The sequence below is a fragment of the Ambystoma mexicanum genome, chromosome 2q (genome assembly GCF_040938575.1).
Source record: "Ambystoma mexicanum isolate Mex_15411 chromosome 2q, UKY_AmexF1_1, whole genome shotgun sequence".
NCBI lineage: Eukaryota > Metazoa > Chordata > Amphibia > Caudata > Ambystomatidae > Ambystoma > Ambystoma mexicanum.
Window position 1 is genome coordinate 231,536,658 of NC_090924.1, and position 17,511 is coordinate 231,554,168.

Consider the following 17,511-nt stretch of genomic DNA (forward strand, 5'->3'; position numbering starts at 1 on the left):
GTGCTGGCTGGGTAACGGTTCTGGAGCTGCTGGACGGCTGTCTGCGTTCAGTATCTCCCTCTGTTCCCTGGGAGATGTTTAGGGGAGGGATTTTGCTTCCCGCTTAGAAATCATGGTCTTCCTTCACTGGCAGAAGTTGTAAGGCAGACTGTACCTTCAGCCAGGGTCCAAATGAGTCCTTCTCCCTACTCCTTTCAAAGTCTTTGGATGATCTGCCAAAAGAGGGGCACAACCCTCTTTTAAAGCCAAATCGGTCTAAGTGAGTAGTGCAGGCTAAGTCTACCTTATTGAGCCAATCCTGGGTCCCCGCCAGCAATCTTCTGTTATGCGTGAGATCATAACCCGATTGCTTTACAACAGGAAAGGTAAGGGGTGACAACATGTACTACTAAGTCCCACTCATCTTCCTGTCTTGTGGAACAAATTGTCTCTCTGGTTAATTGAGCTCTCTGTGACTCCTGATCAAAGCGCTGGTCTCCCTTTAAGTTTGGGCAAGAACAGACTTTCTGTCTCCCTCAAATCACATACCTTCTTCCCTCTGAAAGGGGGTTGCCCTGAAGGGGTTGCTTGTCCCAGGTATGACATTCCCTGCCCTTCATAGAGAGGGGTGGGAGCTAGCTTCAAGCTGAAACATTGCATATCAAAAATGTGTTGGGGTTTCCTGCCGTTTGTTAGTTCTGTGAACAGGCCTCTTCGAAAGGTCTACTTCAATTAACTCTCATCAGTATGTGCTGCCACTACACAGAACTTAACAATATGCAGGACGGAAACATGGAGCCTTTGATATTTTAATTAGGCTGGACATGGCTGTAGGAAGGTGTTGCCTTCCCCCTTCTTGAGATGCATTGATGTAACTATGGCTGTCACATTCCAGCTGAACATGACAGGAAGACTGCGCCGGTAGGTTGTGTCCCCCATAGCACACTTGACTATGTGTTTGTTGTGCGTTGAGCATTGGGAAATGTGTGCGGATTAGCCCTACACATTTCCCAGAGGTGTATCTAACAACATTCAATTTCTTAGAAAATATATCACAACAGCTCAAGCAAGTGCACACTCCCCGTGCGGATGGTCGAATTCCTCAAAAGACGTGCCTTCAGTGGATCAGGGAGTGCTGTGGAATGCCAATAGTTTTTCCTTGGCAATCTCTTTTGGGGAACCTTGTCTCTCATTTAGAAAGAAAAGACTCAGTGCTTCAGAGCGCTCTATTGGGGACTCAAGTTCTTACACCTACCCCACCACCCCCAAACCCCCTACACTGTAGGCTGCACCACACAACTCCTGGAAGATTTGAATTAATTTTTGTTTGGGTTGATATGTAGCTTTTAATATTTTGGTGCCCAGGAAACATTTCTCGGCTTCAAATGTAGCTTTTTTCATAACAGCTTAAATACTGTTTCAATAAATAGTGATCATTGGCGAAAATGATGTCATAAAGCCCATTTTATGCTACTAGCAGATAGAGGCAACTGCTGAAAATAGCCTCTGGTTTGGAACACAGTAATACATTCTTTTGAGACCTGACCTTTACAAGTGAGACATTCTCTTACAGGTTCATTTTCCACCTAACTTGAGCTTGAGTTAATCTAGAAAGAGGCATAAAAGGCTTTTAGTTGGTTTGTTGCCAAACTATGGTTGGTGATAAGCTAATAGCTGATAGACAAGCACCCGACACCTGGTATTTCTTTTATTTTCACTTTTGGGAGCTTTAGCTCTCTTCCAGTGCTCATACTAATAAATTGTAGAGGGATCCTGATAACAATCAGTTGCTCTGTGATAATGTGCCTCCTGTTGGGCCAATTCATGTTGCTTTAGACTTTCTAGATATTACCATATGAAATCCTCGTGTTGAATCGTTTTGCATCTAAAAACCAAGCTTAGAAATTCCTAGAGTCTAGCAGGAACCCATACTCCCACATAGGACCCACATTATGATATGGCATTCTCTATATTTTTATATATGCATTTGTTGTTTTATTCTTAAGTATTAGGATCCACAGAAAATTGTCTTTGCCTGATGCTGTCTTCTGTGATCAACTAGGTTCAGTACTTCATAGTTGGCCCTATATTTTGGGGATTCCCAATGGAAATTTAATTTTTACACTTTCATCAATAAATTGAACTAGGTGTTGGTATTAGGCATGTACCGAATTTCGTCTTCGAATAAGGATTAAGCCAACATTCTGTAATAAATTCAGGTATTCTGCTTTGGTGGAATACCTTTGGGAGAATGCTTACTTGAAGCCAAATGTCTGGTCCACTTTCCATGATTGGCTACCTTTCTCTGTGTTTGATAGAGATAGTCAATCACAGAAAGGAGGGACACGCTGCAGAAGCCAAATAAAGTATTTCCTTATTGGCTGCTGCAGCCTGCCCCAACCCTGATGCTAAGGTAAGCCGCCTTCCCACCTCCCCTGCCCCTGTTGCTATGGGGTCTCTGGGGTTTGGCCCAGTGGCCCCGTTGCTGCATTTGATTTAAAACAAAGCAGCATCTGGGGCTGTACAGGCAAGACCCAGCAACCCCAGCAAATGTGCTGTGGGGGTTACCGGACTTGCCTTGGCAGCCCCTCCCACCAATTAAAAAAATACAGCTGCAGGGGCCACCAGGGTCAGACCCGGCCTGTTGAAGACACAGCGACCCCCACAATTGTGCTGGGGTGATCGCCTAGCCTTGCCCTGGCGGCACTCCCACTAATTTAAAAAAATGCAGCTGCACGGTCCACGGGGCAAGACCCGGCGACACCCGCAATTATGCTAGGGGATCGCCGGGTCTTACCCTGGCAGCCCCTGCCACTCATTAAAAAAATGCAGCAGCTAGGGCTGCCGGGGCAAGATCTAATGACCCCTGAAATTCTGCTTGGGGGGATTGTCGAGCCTTGCCTTGGATACCCTTCCTGCCCATTGGGAAAAATAAATGCAGCAGCAGGGCTTCTGGGACAAGACCGGGCAACCCCCCAATTGTGCTGGGTGGGGCCACCAGGCCTTGACCTGGCGGCCCCTACCACCCATAAATAAATGCATCAGCGGGGGCAGCCAGGGCATGACCTAGTGACCCCTGCAATTGTGCTCGGGGGTCATCAGGCTTTGCCCTGGCAGCCCCTCCCTCCAATTAAAAAACCAAACAGCTGCCAGGGGCCACCAGGGTAAGAACCGGGTACGCCAGCAATTATTGTGCTAGGGGGGGTCAGCAGGCCTTGCCTCAGTGGCCCCACCAACCAATTTAAATAAAAAGTAGCTGCGGGGGCCGCCAGAGCAAGACTCAGTGACCCCTGCAATTCTGCACAGTTTTAAAATACAAAAATATATGGGGGCTCCCAGGGCACGGCTCGCTTAACTCTCACCCTGCAACAACTGGGGGCGATGCCGGGCCTTGCCCTTATGTACCCCAACATGTTTTGTCTTTTAAAACTATTCAGTTCACTATTCGGCGCCGGATGAATACTTAGGCCAAATGTTTAGTATTCGGCCGAATAGTAAATTCTTTGTTCGGTACAGCTCAAGTTGGGAGGGTGGTGTGGGAGACCAGCCATCACATGAAGCCTCCCAGAGAAAGGGTTAGGTTGATGTATCCAGCCATGATTAACCTTTGCATAGGGGAGAGAAGGTGTGGACATGGAATTTAGTGAATTATGACATAGCAAATGGAGTTTTTTACGCTCTTCGTATTAGGCATTTCTTGAAAAGGACCTACGATGATAAGACTCACAATTTTCTCAAGGACTGAAGGCTCTCCAAGGTTGGAGTCCATAGGCAAAGCGCTTCACTTCTGCAAATGTGTGGGAAATTTCCAGATGTTGTGAGTCGGTCTGCCTGGTATTTGGGTGAATGGAGTGGTACAGTTATATGAACTGGGCACACTGAAGAGAGATCAGGACGTGGATGATAAGATCAAAGGAGCATGCAATTGATCGTTTAGGCTAGTGCATGTTGCCCCACTATTCCTGGGGACAGTTGGCTTTTGGGGAGGCTTTTCAAGAGAACATTGCCATGTTTCAGTGTTGCTAGATTCATAACCTGCACATCCATGTAAAGGTTGAGCTCAGGATTTCATTGAAATCGGGTTTCTTTTAATGTGTGCTTGATTTATTGGTCAAGCTGAAGCTTGTTTTACAAGATAGACCCACGTGAAATTTCTACAGAGAATATTGTAGGACCCACTCCTGCTACAGAACTTATAGATGTCAACTCTGAACAAGGGGCAGGGAGTGGATGAAAACAAAAGTAGAAATTATAATTTTGTCAGATTCCGCTTATGACAGTAAAGTGATATCGAGATTTGAATTTTAAAATGGCTGTCGCGATCTTTAGTCACCTTGACATACAGTTGGGTTTCGTCTTTATAAAGGGACATGGGTACGTTCATGTAACCAATACGTTCACCAATATGTCCAAGTATCTGTTAAGGAGTGTTCAGGAGAGGAAATAGCCTTGCGGCAACCCATACAGCAGTGGAATCAGCAGAGAAGGAGAATATCAGCTTTTCACCAGTTGTGCACTGCCTTCCAGGAAGGAGACAAACCAACTGAGGATTCTACCTTTAATGTCAACAGGGTTTTACCGTTGTTTGCCAAACCGCGATTCACCAACTCAAAGAACGTTGAAATGCAGTTGTCCAATGAATCACATTCTGGGAGACTCACTGCACAAATGGAGAGTTATTGCAGGCCGGGTGGCAGGCCCAGCCTCAAAGTGGATGTACTTCTGGGGGAAGTGCAGAGGGGAGGCAGTTTGAGGGAGCAGTGTACCACCATGAGAGGTACCATAGGATAAAGGGGGGAGAAGAGCGCCACCTTCCGAGCTAAGGTGGGGGATCGTGTGGGACAAGAATAGCAAGGAGTATCGCAGCAAGGGATGGATTGATAGTGCCAGAAACAGTGCTATAAGGGGTTGGAAACCCCTATTTGGCACAGGGTGTGGAGCTGTGTAGTGGAGGAAGGAAGATATTGAAGCAGAGATCCCCATTGAGGGGCAAGTGACAAAAAAAGAAAGTGACCCGGCGGTGGTGGATGAGAAAGAGCCCAAACAAAGAATCCAATTCAGCAAGAGCACCAGCAAATCATTGGGATTTGCCAGGCAGTGATCAAAGGGCAAGAACATCCACTATTGAGATTTTGGGAAAGCACTTCAAGAGATCACCAAGCTTCTGAAACTTCCAAACTTCCACCAAACGATGGTCTGGGGGGTTGCCCAGAGCTGTGCCCGTGGTTACGATTCATTCAAAACCTTCCAGCCATCACCTTTTTGTTTTGCCCAGGATAAAGGGACGACACCTTTAATTCAAAATATGCATGCACTCTCGGAATATTACAAAATCAAACGAAAATAGAAAAGGCAATAGATTTGTGGTGAACGAGCAATTATTGTAGTCCATAATATCGTCATAATACTGCATTAAAACAGGTTCACATGTTTTCACGGTGTTATCTTACAATATACTTGTGGCGGCTTACTTTCTGAGAAAACCAGGTGAAACAGCAATTTAACACATTTACGAAACCCTATTTATCGGATTCAGTGAAGCCCATTTAACATACTTATTAAAAAGATTTTAAGACTTCTCATAAACCACGACGAGAGCACGCGGGAAATTCAACAAAATAAAAAAAAACACGTGACACATAACGTCCAGTTATTATTAAGAGCAAGAAACAAAAAAAGCGGTTTCACTGGTCACATGGTTAGCGTTCATCTATACTTTGGACCGTGGGCTAAGGGGCTTTTTGGAAGCACCTGTGATAACTACTCGCTAATCTTCATTTCTGTAAGCCTGGAAAGTTCTCGAACTGTACAGCGCTCTGCACACAGGTCTCGTGTCTGAAGGGAAAATGACAGTAAGGCGTGTGGGGCTGAGGTACTGTTCTGAGTCACGTCCTGTCATTTTGATCATTTCTGTGAACGTGCAAAGCGGCGCTGCATTTCGATTCCAACCATGTGCAATGGACCGAGTCGAGTTATTTATTTGTATGTTATTTGATAACGTTTCATTTTATTTTGGCGTTTTGCAAAGCTCAGGATGCACCATTGTGCTTGCTTCGGTGTGCATGCGTAAGTCTCAGTGCGCCGCTGAGCTGGGCCCATCGGTGCAAGCAAGGGTGCACTTAGCCTAGTAATAGTGAATAATAATACACTGTGGTGAGCTCACCCCGGCCAGTAACACCGAGGCACTCTGGGAGACCCCGGACTAAGGCCCCTGGGCGCAAAGAGCGTTTATAACCCTGTCCTGGAGCAGGTTTGGCCGGCAGTGGCCCGGAGCCCTCACCACGCCAATGGGAACTTGGCTGAAACTGGCAGGCCATTACCGGGCAATTAACGCTCCAGTGGGACTGGAAACCTCAGCAGGGGCCATCATTCACCACCCATCCCCAGTCACCAATTTTTCAAACCCGAGCCGTCTGGAAGAATCCATGCCCATGGATATGGCAGACTGTGAGCGGCAAGTTGCAGGCAGAGGCCAAGTGCTGCTCGAGACGAATGAGTTCAAGGTTAAAGTGAAAGTGGGAAGCACCGAGAGGAAGCAGCAGGCTCCAGCCGCCGAATCGGTATCGCAAAAGGGTTGGCAGGCGGAGTCGTGCCAAGTGAAACTTGCAGACCTCACCTTGGCAAACATCTGAGTGAGTAGAGGGCACTGGTCTAGGGCACAGTTGGTCAGAGCGGCCGATGCAGGCATTTGCTGCCTGGAGTTAGAAAGAAGCGATCGGAAAATTCAACAAAAAAATTCCCCTCCCCCCACCCCATTGCAAATGTTCCAAAGCGCTTGGTCCAGAGGCGTCTGATGGATGGTTTCCCTGACCCCGAGGAGCTGCTGATCTCGGTTTCAATACCCGGAGTGGACCAGGTAAGGGGACCGAGGTATATGTGCCATTTATTTATTTTATTGTTTTTGTTTTATAACGCGCCTAATACCATACCCGAGTTTGGTTTCTAAGCAGAGATCCGGGATTCGAACCTCTGTTGTTCTGCGTGGTCTTGCCCCTGTGCTATCCTCCGTTCATCCATGATTATGATATAAGCAAGACCAGCATGCTACTAATCTCCTGATGCCACGCCATCAGAATCTTCCTTGATTATTAGGAAACAGCGCTGATGAAGCAATAGTTCGGGGACTAAGCATCCGGATTGCCCAAGGACATCGGAGTGATGTCAGAGGACATGACATCACAGGAAGACAATGGCAGCCCCTTTCATTAAATGGGGAGTGGCTGAGTTACCTGCCCCCTTTGGTATATATGTACCTGATTGGCAGTCTGAACAGGCTGTATCTCCTGCCACACAGCGGTGATAGGCATGCAGAGTAACTTCGGAAGGGGACATTCCAAGCACTGCCCACTTATTTTACCCACCGTCACTCCGTGAACATTCACAGCTTCTCTGCATATTGTGGATTTGAGCTCCCTTCCTTCTGAATACCTGTAAATAAATAATATGTACATAGCTATGAACCCTTGGGGACAGCATATTATTTTGACCATTTAGGGGTGTTTTCTTCAAATAGGAATTACTGGCCACACCTGTCATAAAATCAGATCAGGCGTGTGGTGGAGTTCTACGCTTCACAAGAAATGTTGGTGGTGGAAATATATGACTCCAAGTCTAGTGGGCGAACGAGATATGCTAGAGGTGTTTGAGGGTTATTATCTCGTTCACCAGTTAGGTGAACTCAACGTCGTATTGGCGTTAAGGACATCTATTTTTCATTCATGTATTTAATATTAATATGCATACAGCCTGCAAGGCTTTACATATAAACACATATGCACACTAAAAAGAATACAAATTTCGACCTCTTAAACAGGAATCTAAAATGTTTTGTTAAAAAGACGGTCTGTTCAAATTACTGTTTAAAAAACAATATTCCACAGGACAATTCTTTTAAAATTAATAAAACTGCATCATCAAATTTCATCATATGAAAAATCAAACTCTCATCATTACCTTTCAACAGATTTTCCCATATTGCACTTAAATTATGCATATTCTTAGTATTATCATAGGCAAGCACACGTTTAAGCCGCAGGTACAACACACTCTCACACACACATAAGATATGTTTAGCTGTCTCAATTATATTCATACCACATAGTCTGCAATATCTCTCTGCCTTTAAGGACATCTATGGCGATGGAACTCTTATATTTAGAGACCCTCATGACCCCAACTCCTGATTACTTATCTTTGTCGGCACCTAATGTATGGTGCTCATTTGGCTCAATTAAAAAAACACCCTTTGAAACCGTGAGATTTTGCCTTCATAATTCAAATACCATAAGATAGTTAAATGTGGTTACACACATGCCACTAGTGTTAGCCTTTTGAATTTGTATCTAAATCCTTCTCTTGGAAATCCTCAGATTAAGAAATGTTTGAAGATTCTGTACGTGGAGAAAAAGTACCTCTTTCATTGTGTCCTGTCAAATGAAATCAACCGTAAAGCCATGTTTATGAAAACAATGACCCTGTCGTATGTGGTCTGGGTGGAATTCCTTTGTCCCCTTCTGCCGAAGCATGGATTCTACCCGCTGGCGGCCATTTTTTTTTAAAGTTTCCACAGAAAAGTTGAATTTCACCAGGATTTTTCTCTTTTTCCCCATGTGAGTCTCTGGAAATACATTCATCCAATCTCTGCGCAGAGGTTGCGATGACACAGCCGGTGCAGTTGCTTTCATCATCTCCTTAGTCGTCTCCTATGCGGGCCTTCCAACTTTGCTCTCCCTGGCTTGCAGAAACAGCAGCACCATTAAGCTCCTTGGCATCCTGAGGTAGGATAGTATAGTTCATGATGGTAAGCCACTGCTCCAGGAAGCGCGCAAGTGTATAGGAGGTCGAGTTCCAATGGGTGACCAGCTCTACCTTGATTTGGTGGCATAACAGTTGTTGCCTTTCCTGGCAGTCGGCCAAGCATTCCTTGCACTGTAGGAGCAGCTAAAGTGGGCGCTTATCTTCAACGCACATAGAAACATGCCAGCTAGGCAACTTGCCTTGAGGAAGTGAGTAACAACCGGGTTAAGAACATGGTCAAAAGCGGGGATGCAGGTTATTCCCGCCTGGTCAAGGTTATTCCCGCCTGGTTACGGGCACCCACGACATTGCTGCCATTGCCTGTCATGAAAAAGCCAACATAAAGTGCTCTGGAACACAGTCAGTCCTCAATGATTTCCTCGAGTTGTTTGCACATATCCACCACTTTGTGTGTCATTTGGTGGAAGTTCTGCATGCAGAGCGTCACTTGTCGATGTGGTGAGGATGTGAAAGCCATAGGTTTTTCGATTTGTATTAAATAATACAATTATGTGGGTAGTTCAGTCTCGGAAAGGGTGGTCTGCTAATCAGACACCCTTTTCAGAAAGCTCCATGTCAAAAGCATAGTGTACACCTGTGTCCTGCTGCATCAGCTTCCTGAGCTGCAGCTCCTGCTCTTCTGTGGTTGTTCAAAGGTGACATCTGCCCTTTTTGACATCTGCTGTCACAGTAAAGTTACTGAAGACAGAGGTTGCGTTTAAATCTGCATCTCTGATCCCAAACCATAATAATTATTTTGAACTATCTGTCTGGTGACAGGGTAATCTCCAATAATAAGCCATAGATGGGTTTTGGTATGGTGACAGCTCACATTGTTGACATCTGTGTGTGTGATACAAATGTGATGTGGCTGTAACAGTTCTGTGAACTATGATTCACCAGGCTAATCTATGGAAACGCTATGTGGATTCTAGCTAAACTGCCTGTCTCTGCTGAGCCAGCAGGATAATAGGCCGGGATGCTCTGACTTCCTTAATAACTTGGGGAGTTGGGTAACACCTCCCGGCCCAAGAATCATCCAGCAGAGGACTCCAGGGAAATATGCTTTAAGGATGCACACCCACATCTAAAAGACCAGCCTCACACCAGGGTGTTGCATACCAAAGGGCTTTGAAGGTGCAGGCTTGGGAAGAGGGCAATGTTTGGACAGTTAAACAGAGTAGAAGGGCTAGAGGAAGGGTTCCTCCATCTTGGTTTTGTAATGGCTTCTCTTGCATTTTTGTCTCCTACACTTCATACAGAGCAAATCACTTTAAGTATGATGCAGGAATGCAAAAGCCACTTGGTACCTTAACATGGATTGTCCCCCTTAAAGCAGACTTGCTTTCATCCTATCCCGGTGGCCTTTTGCCTTTATAAAGAAGGTGTCTCCTATTTCTTCTTTGATTCATCTTGGACTCTTAAGGACAGAAGCATTAATGTGGGCCCTGCTGAGAGAGCAGTCCTTTCCAAGCCCTCTGCCAAAGGTGAGTGGAGGTGTTCCAATGCAGAGTTAAGCTCTGCTCTCTAACGCTCCTCAGGGAACATTAGGGTGATTTGTTATTAGACCAAAGCCTGTACTCTCCCAGCTGCACCAGTACCCAGGCACCTCACTGGAGGGGAAGGAGTCCTACAGGTGCCAACTAGCTTCCTGGAATAGGAGTTCAAAGAAAACTGACCAAATTTGTCCCTGAGCTCCTGGATTGGGACAACAGAACAAAAAGAAGCCAAGCAGCTGGATTCCTTTAGACTGATGTTTCAAATGGTCCTCGAGCACAAGCTTACCCCGTTAGCATGACTTTCAGCCATCAGGATCTGCTGTGCTGCTTTCAGTACTTACTTCAAACATCTTTGAACTGCTCATTTGCATTCATCTAACCGGCTCGACACTACATCATACCAGCAGAGCATGTCACCTGTTTGACTCGAACACCAGTTCCCTATTGCAGATGACTCCAAAGATCCACCCTTTGATCAATGCATTAGACCACCAAGGTACACATCATCGAATCGCACCAGGCCTTGATTCAAACTGATGGAAGCATTGTGTCACTCGCTGACTGGATCCAGCAGGAACCATCACCTCTAACCAGCTCGACATTTCGTCCGACCCTGGTGGGATCACTGAACGTACGAGTGCTGCCTTAAAACCACACAGAGCTCCACTTCAGACCAACTCGACGCTGACTCGCCGCCTGGACCAGCATGACTCAGCACATTCATAACTTGTTCAAACTGCAAAAACATCATCATGAAGCATGGTTTGACATCGTCAAACCACCCAACAACAGATTCTGGTACTTTTGTGAGGACCAGCTCGCATGGCCCTTCGTTGGAACCCTAAAGACTGACAAGCCACCCATTTGCACCTTTTTCTACCAAGACATATCCTTGAAGTGAAATTGTTGCAATTTCTTGCCGTTTCACCCAGCTAGATTTCTCAGAGTGCTTGCTACATATACATTTTCGATATTCCTTGTTCTTTTCAAAGGGGTGGGTTTTTACTTATTTTCTAGTATGGTTATCTTACATAATGATGTGTTTATTTAAGGTATATATATATATATATTTTATATAGAAGCTTTCTTGGGCATTTCTTTATTTTGAACATTTGTACTATTTCTGTTTGCATTGCTACTGTTATCACAGTCACACCCCTCTCAGAAGTAAAGCCTACCCTTGGCCCACGCTACCACAAAAGGCAAAGGAGGTATATTTCTTGACTGGGCCTGTTTCACCTTTACGATTGCTATCAATGTTGGTTTGTGCTCTTTTGTGGGCTGAGTAGGTGGTTTAGCCACTTCTCATCTTTGTACACCTACCAAGCAGAAGCCATTTCATCAACCTTTCACAAATGGCAGCCGATGGACTGATACAGTCATGTAGTCAGTCCCTTGCAGGCTTGTCCATGGTGAGGTGCACCGTCTCAGATTCCTCAACCGCGCAGTGAAGCTGAGCTATGACTTGGTAGTACATCTCACATATCATGAGTGCATATAAGCCAGGATTCTCCACAAGTGAAAAAAAGGGCAGCAGGTCGAGAACAGCATTTGGGCTGTCACAGCCGCGACCTGTCAGGCAACAGGATGTTTGTGTTCATAAATGTCTGCTTCTCCAATGCTTCTACCAGAGTGGCTGGTGCGTGGCATTTTGCACTTGTTCATACTGGAGTTGCCCCAGATCATTATTGGTGCCAATGGCTGAGACCAATCGGGATTTGTGGTGGATCCACAGATGGCGGATATGTTCTGATGTACCCAAATGGGAGCCAACCTTGCCTCTGCTAACCTCCTTTTTGTAAATGGCACAAACTGCAATGTTGGTCTGGGTCACATGGAAGGAAAAGGAGCCAGAGATAGCTGTCTTTCTGATGGGCCCTTACTGGCTGCTGGCTTTGTGGACATCCACTCGAGCAGAGGAGGCGGAGGCGTGTGTTTGCAGAGCATTCCTGGCGAAGAGGCCATAGGAAACATTACGTTTCTGCCAGCTGAACGGTGGTCGCTGAGCCCATGGATGGGGGACAGTGGATACTCTCCTCCCATTCAGGGCGTTCCATGGGTTCTTCGCTCCAGGAATCGTCAGAAGAAGTGCTGTTGCCATCATAGAAGTTCTGCCTTGCCTCCACCGGCTTTCGCTGATGCTGGTGCCGGTGACAATGAGCACCTCCTGCACTTTGCAGAAGGACTTGGTCAGGAGCATATTGGCCTATTATCTCTCATGCTGTGCTTACTGGTTTTCATTGCTGTGGCACCTGGGATGAGGCAAGAGCAACAGCGGCAGACATACAAAGCCTGGTAGGAGTCATCCTCGGTTATCCACACACTCAAAACGAATGCTTGCACACTTTTGTCACTGAGGACAGGCCCTTCTGTGCCACTCAACAGTGACTGGGTCCAAGTCACTGGACCAGTGGGCTGTGATTGACAAGACTCTCTCAGTCTTAATGGTCTTGCAAAGCACATAATTTCCCTCAACTTATCCATGAAGGTCCGCGCTAAGCATTGATTTTGTGAATTCAGTCGCACTACAACATTATTTTATGTGCATTGGCACCAGGGACGCGTGGTAGCACATTCCCACAGGGAACTGGGTGACATACCAGCGAAAAGGCACATGAAGATTATTGAAATCTTCGGCGGAGGAAAAATGCTGTCAAAACTGAATTTGTCCACGCAAGCCGCAGGAGCGCAAACCATGCTGCGGATTCCGACTTTCCATTCCGCTTGCAGAAACTTTGCCCACCCCAAGTTGTATGAATCAAATCCTATTACTAGAAGATATCTTACATTGTTACGAAAGAATCAACTAACTTTAGAAATAAACACAGTGGGCTTCATTACGACCCTGGCGGTAGGGGGTTAACGGTGCCGGTAGAGCTGCCGGCGCAGTTAACCCCCTACCGCCTCATTACGAGGTCCGCTCGCGGGACCCACAAAGGGTGCCTGGTTTTACCAGACGTCCTTAGCGGGTCCAGCGAGCGGCCCAGCATGCTAACAACGGGCCCATGCTCCCCATTCCCATTGAGCCCTATGGGGGCTCAAATGGGAATGGGGATGGACCGGGTCCGGGTCCCTTGAATGGGGAAATACTGTGCCTTCCAAGGTCGGAATTGCCCGGTATTTCCCCATTCAGGGAACCCGGACCCGGGTTTGGGGTTAGCCGTGCCCTTAATAAGGGCACGGCTACCGCCAGGTCCTAATGAGGCGCAGTGTGATGCTATTTGGGAGGTCAAATACTTGTCACTGTAACCCCTTAGTAGAGGAAGATATTATGTTTTTGGTATACAGTCTTTTTAATGAAAAAAGTTTTTGTAGAATGCACATATAACGAAAATGTTGTAACGAAAAACATAACGAAAATGTATGTGGGGTGGGTTAAAGGGTTAAATCTTGTGGGGGAAACAGTTGGGGTGGGCTTATAGGGGTGGGAAACAGAGGTTTGGGGGGGACCTCCGCCCCAATAAAATAACCAAAAAATAAAAAATAAATGTTATGTTTTGTCGTTATAAAATGTTTGTTATATGGGCATTCGTTATAGAATTATTCGTTATAAAGACAAGTAACCATGGTGTTCATGTTTTTTGCCGATCCTGTTCTGCTAGAGCTAGATATCTTGTTCCATTGTTTAGAATGCTTATGTTTACTCAGTGTTGGGTGGCCTTGTTCTATCTGTTACAGGAGAAAGACCATGTTGTTTTCTTGAACGTTATTTATTAGTTGCATTGAGTAGAAGAAGTATGTTTTTAAGAACTAGATGAGCTGCTTTCTTAATTTGCAAGTTTCCTTATTACACTAAATGACAAATATTTCTATTGTAATGCTATATGGATTTTATTCTTATTATTATGTTATTATTGTTATTGCTTGATTGTTATATTATTTAATGTGATCTATGATTAAGGAACCTTTTTTAACAAAGCGATCAAATGAACAAATGTCTAAATGTACAAGAAAGCCACGTGAAGTGCTCTTAAAAGCAAGGCTGAACAACTAACACTTGGCAAAGAACAATATATAAATTCATATAGCTGTTCTACATTGAGATACACACCAAAGCAAAATGTGAAATAACATCAGCTGGGTTTGTGGATTGGTGAAGCGTTGTTCCTTATACAATTCCACATCATTCCATCAACCTGCACCAAATTTTGCATAGTCACCTGTTATGACTCTCTGTACAGTACTGGCTGCTTAACATTTGGACACCCCACCCTGTTCCCTGGATTCAGCACAAGCCAAAATGTGTTTGTGGGTTTGTCGCTTGGCGAAGCATTGTTACTTATACAATTCCACACAGTTTCACCAATCTACACCACATTTAGCATATTTACCCGTTAGGATCCTCCGGATATTACTAGCTACATAACATTGGGACACCCCGCTTCTTTTCCCAGATTTTAGCACCTTCACACATGAGACGGTTGCCTGAAACATCAATGTGGTCGTAGAAGGACCGGTCCCGGCACGAGGAACAAAACCGAAGATCTTGGCTATAGGATGCACGGTTTTCAAGATATTTGCACCGCAACAAACTGCACCGAACCAGGGTGAGGCGGGAGGTGGGGAGAGAGCACAGAAGGTCCCAGTATGCAGCAGCACACCAACTCTCGCCTCCCCCAACGTCTGCTGCGGGGTATGTCAGCCAGCCACACGCGCCCATGCTCAGTGCAGTTTACTTCAGGGTGCAAAGCACATCAAGCGATAAGCAAATCGGAACAGGGACATGTCATCTTTGATGTCATGGGTGTTAGTCCTTGCAGTGCACAGTGGTAGCGCGAGTTATGGTTGCTTAGCTTACCATAACTGGCAAATTTCTGGGGGTTTTCCGTCTTACCTGTAACCATAACGTCCCTGTAACACTGTTTTTTCATTGAATTTCATAGGTTTTTGCTAGTGCAACTAAACCATAACATCCCTTTAACAACATTTTTTGTTAGTGAATTTCATAGGTTTTTATTAGGGCACTGTAAACATAACGTTGCTTTAGCATAGTGTATTTAACAATGATGCTATGTTTGTGGTACCACACCTTCACCATAAAGTCCCTTTAGCAATATTTTTTGTCGCTGATTATGATATAAAGCTCCTTTCAGAGTGTCACAATGGAAGTGCCAATGAAGGGAGGCAGTGCCTGCCACACAATTGTATATTAAATGGTAGGAACTGTGGAACTGTGGAAAACACTGCAGTGGAAACTGGTAGAAATGTGAGGCTGTTGAAACAAATCGTTCTACATTTTGCAGTGCGTTTTCAAGAGCGCAAGTGCGCAACCGCAAGCACAAACATTATTCCTATACTTCCAAAAAAGGCAGCAAGGCAATGTGTGTAGAGCGTGCACAATTTGCAAATGCAGTAATATCAACAGGAACGCTATTTGTGGGGAAAACTGTTTGTGCTGTGAAAGGATAGATTGCCGTTTGTACAGTACAACAATGGCACAAGTTGTAAAAATACATAAATACACTTCTTCACAATGTACCACACTTTCTCAATTTCTTGACCAAATAAAAAAGAATGCGCCTACATTGGTGTCTGCATAATGGGATACACAATTATGCAGGAGATTGGAAACAGAAGCATTACCTGGCCTACTGCCTCCCTCAACAAAACAAGGGTACTGGTATGCTCGGGCTTAGCCAGTGTGAAGTATAAATGAATTAGAAATTTTCACCCGGTCTAGACCCACATAACCTAAATGGTTATCAATTTTGCATGCAAATATGTGTACTGAAACACTCCTTGACAATAAACAGATATTTGGAAAGATTGATGTTAAAACTTTATATCAAAAAATGGTACATATAATAAAATCCAACTTGGAAGGACATATACAATCAAGAACATAAATGTAGATCTTCCATTTGTAAATTGAGCATGGAAACTTTCAAACAATCAAAAAATTAGAATTAATACATCAAAAAGAAAACATAAACGAAAAAGATGTAAAGCAATTTTCAATATTGACAAAAAACCAGTTATTTATAACTGGGATGCTTGATTAAATCAGAAAGTAAAAACACAGAGTGATGAGTACAACTGTACCTCTATTTAAAATAATAAAAAATAGAGCAAATAAGCAGTATTCTATAGTGATTAGAATCAATTCCCGAAGCTGAGGATGTTATGTGTCGGGATAGGGTCTGCCAACGCTACAGGGGTAATAGATAAGCAACATGAAATGTGGGTGCTTTACATAGATGACATGGTCCCATTAGTGGATAATGCCACATGAGCAAGATGGTCCTGGTGGTCCACAAATGTTGCTGTGAAGGACCTTGTTTCCCCTCTGGTAGAAGAAAGCGTTTCGGCAGAACAGAATTGGTAAATAAGTACTTTTCATGCGAAGAGAATGTACTCTGCCTTCATCAGGGCGATAATTAGCAGGACCCTGCATGGGTGAAAAGGGGAGAGAGGAAAAAGAAAATGGAAGAAAGAAAAAAGGGGGATGAGTCACCAGAATGGATAAAGAAGTGAAATAAATCAAACATGGAGGTGGATCTATACAGAATTGCTTAGCATGCAAAAGTAAGGATTTAGTGAAGGAGGCAGACATCGATCCTAGTCGAGTCTGGGGTATATCTCGTAGCCACATACAAACAAACCCCCATGTAGAGAGGGAAGTCTCGGGAAAAGTTCCAATGAATCTCCCCCCAAAAAGGGGGCAGAGAGAGCAGATTGTGACATTGGGTCCCCTTTGGAAGAGTAATGCAAGAGTCACTGGCTGCTACCCGCCGGTCGGAAAGCCAAGGTCCAAGCGGGTGAGGCAGGACAGGCTGGAGGGGTAATGATTAACTTACCTAGAATGGGTGGAATGGATGGGAGACATTCTTAATAGTCCATTGGTCATCAACACTGGACAGGGCAGTTGGAACCTGAGGGAGGGAAGTAACCGTCAATGGAAGCAATGAATGGAAAACGTTTGTTGGGACCAAGGGAACCAAAGGAAAGTGCTGGGCAAGATCTGGTCAAGAAAGGAAATTACCTGGGCAGTGTCTTCTCAGGAAGAAGTGAAGAGAGAAAAGAACAAAGACCGCCAGTTGATCAGTGGCTTGAGACGTCTAGGTCCATGTCAATGTACTCGTGGATGAAGCCTGTAGTCGGTAGGTTTTTGTAGTGGTAATAGTCCCCGAGCGCGATGCTGCATGGGAAGCTGACATGAGGAAAAAGGGGGAGCAAAATTAATAACTGTGAGCACCTACAGACATGTGGTGTTGGGTGCAAGTCAGGAGAACTGACC

General features: G+C 45.1%; 1 protein-coding gene across 2 annotated transcripts in view; it reads left to right on the forward strand.

The window, feature by feature from the left end:
* IL21R (interleukin 21 receptor) overlaps window positions 1–17,511 on the forward strand; it is a 325,610-nt gene that overhangs the window by 22,950 nt on the left and 285,149 nt on the right. The window contains exon 1 of one of the 2 annotated variants that reach the window (XM_069647189.1): window positions 6,721–6,835. The exons of the other annotated variant lie outside the window; for it this stretch is intronic. The gene's annotated coding sequence lies outside the window, so the exon portion shown is untranslated. Of the gene's footprint in view, window positions 1–6,720; window positions 6,836–17,511 lie in introns of those variants that run through there. 2 annotated transcript variants of the gene reach the window in all.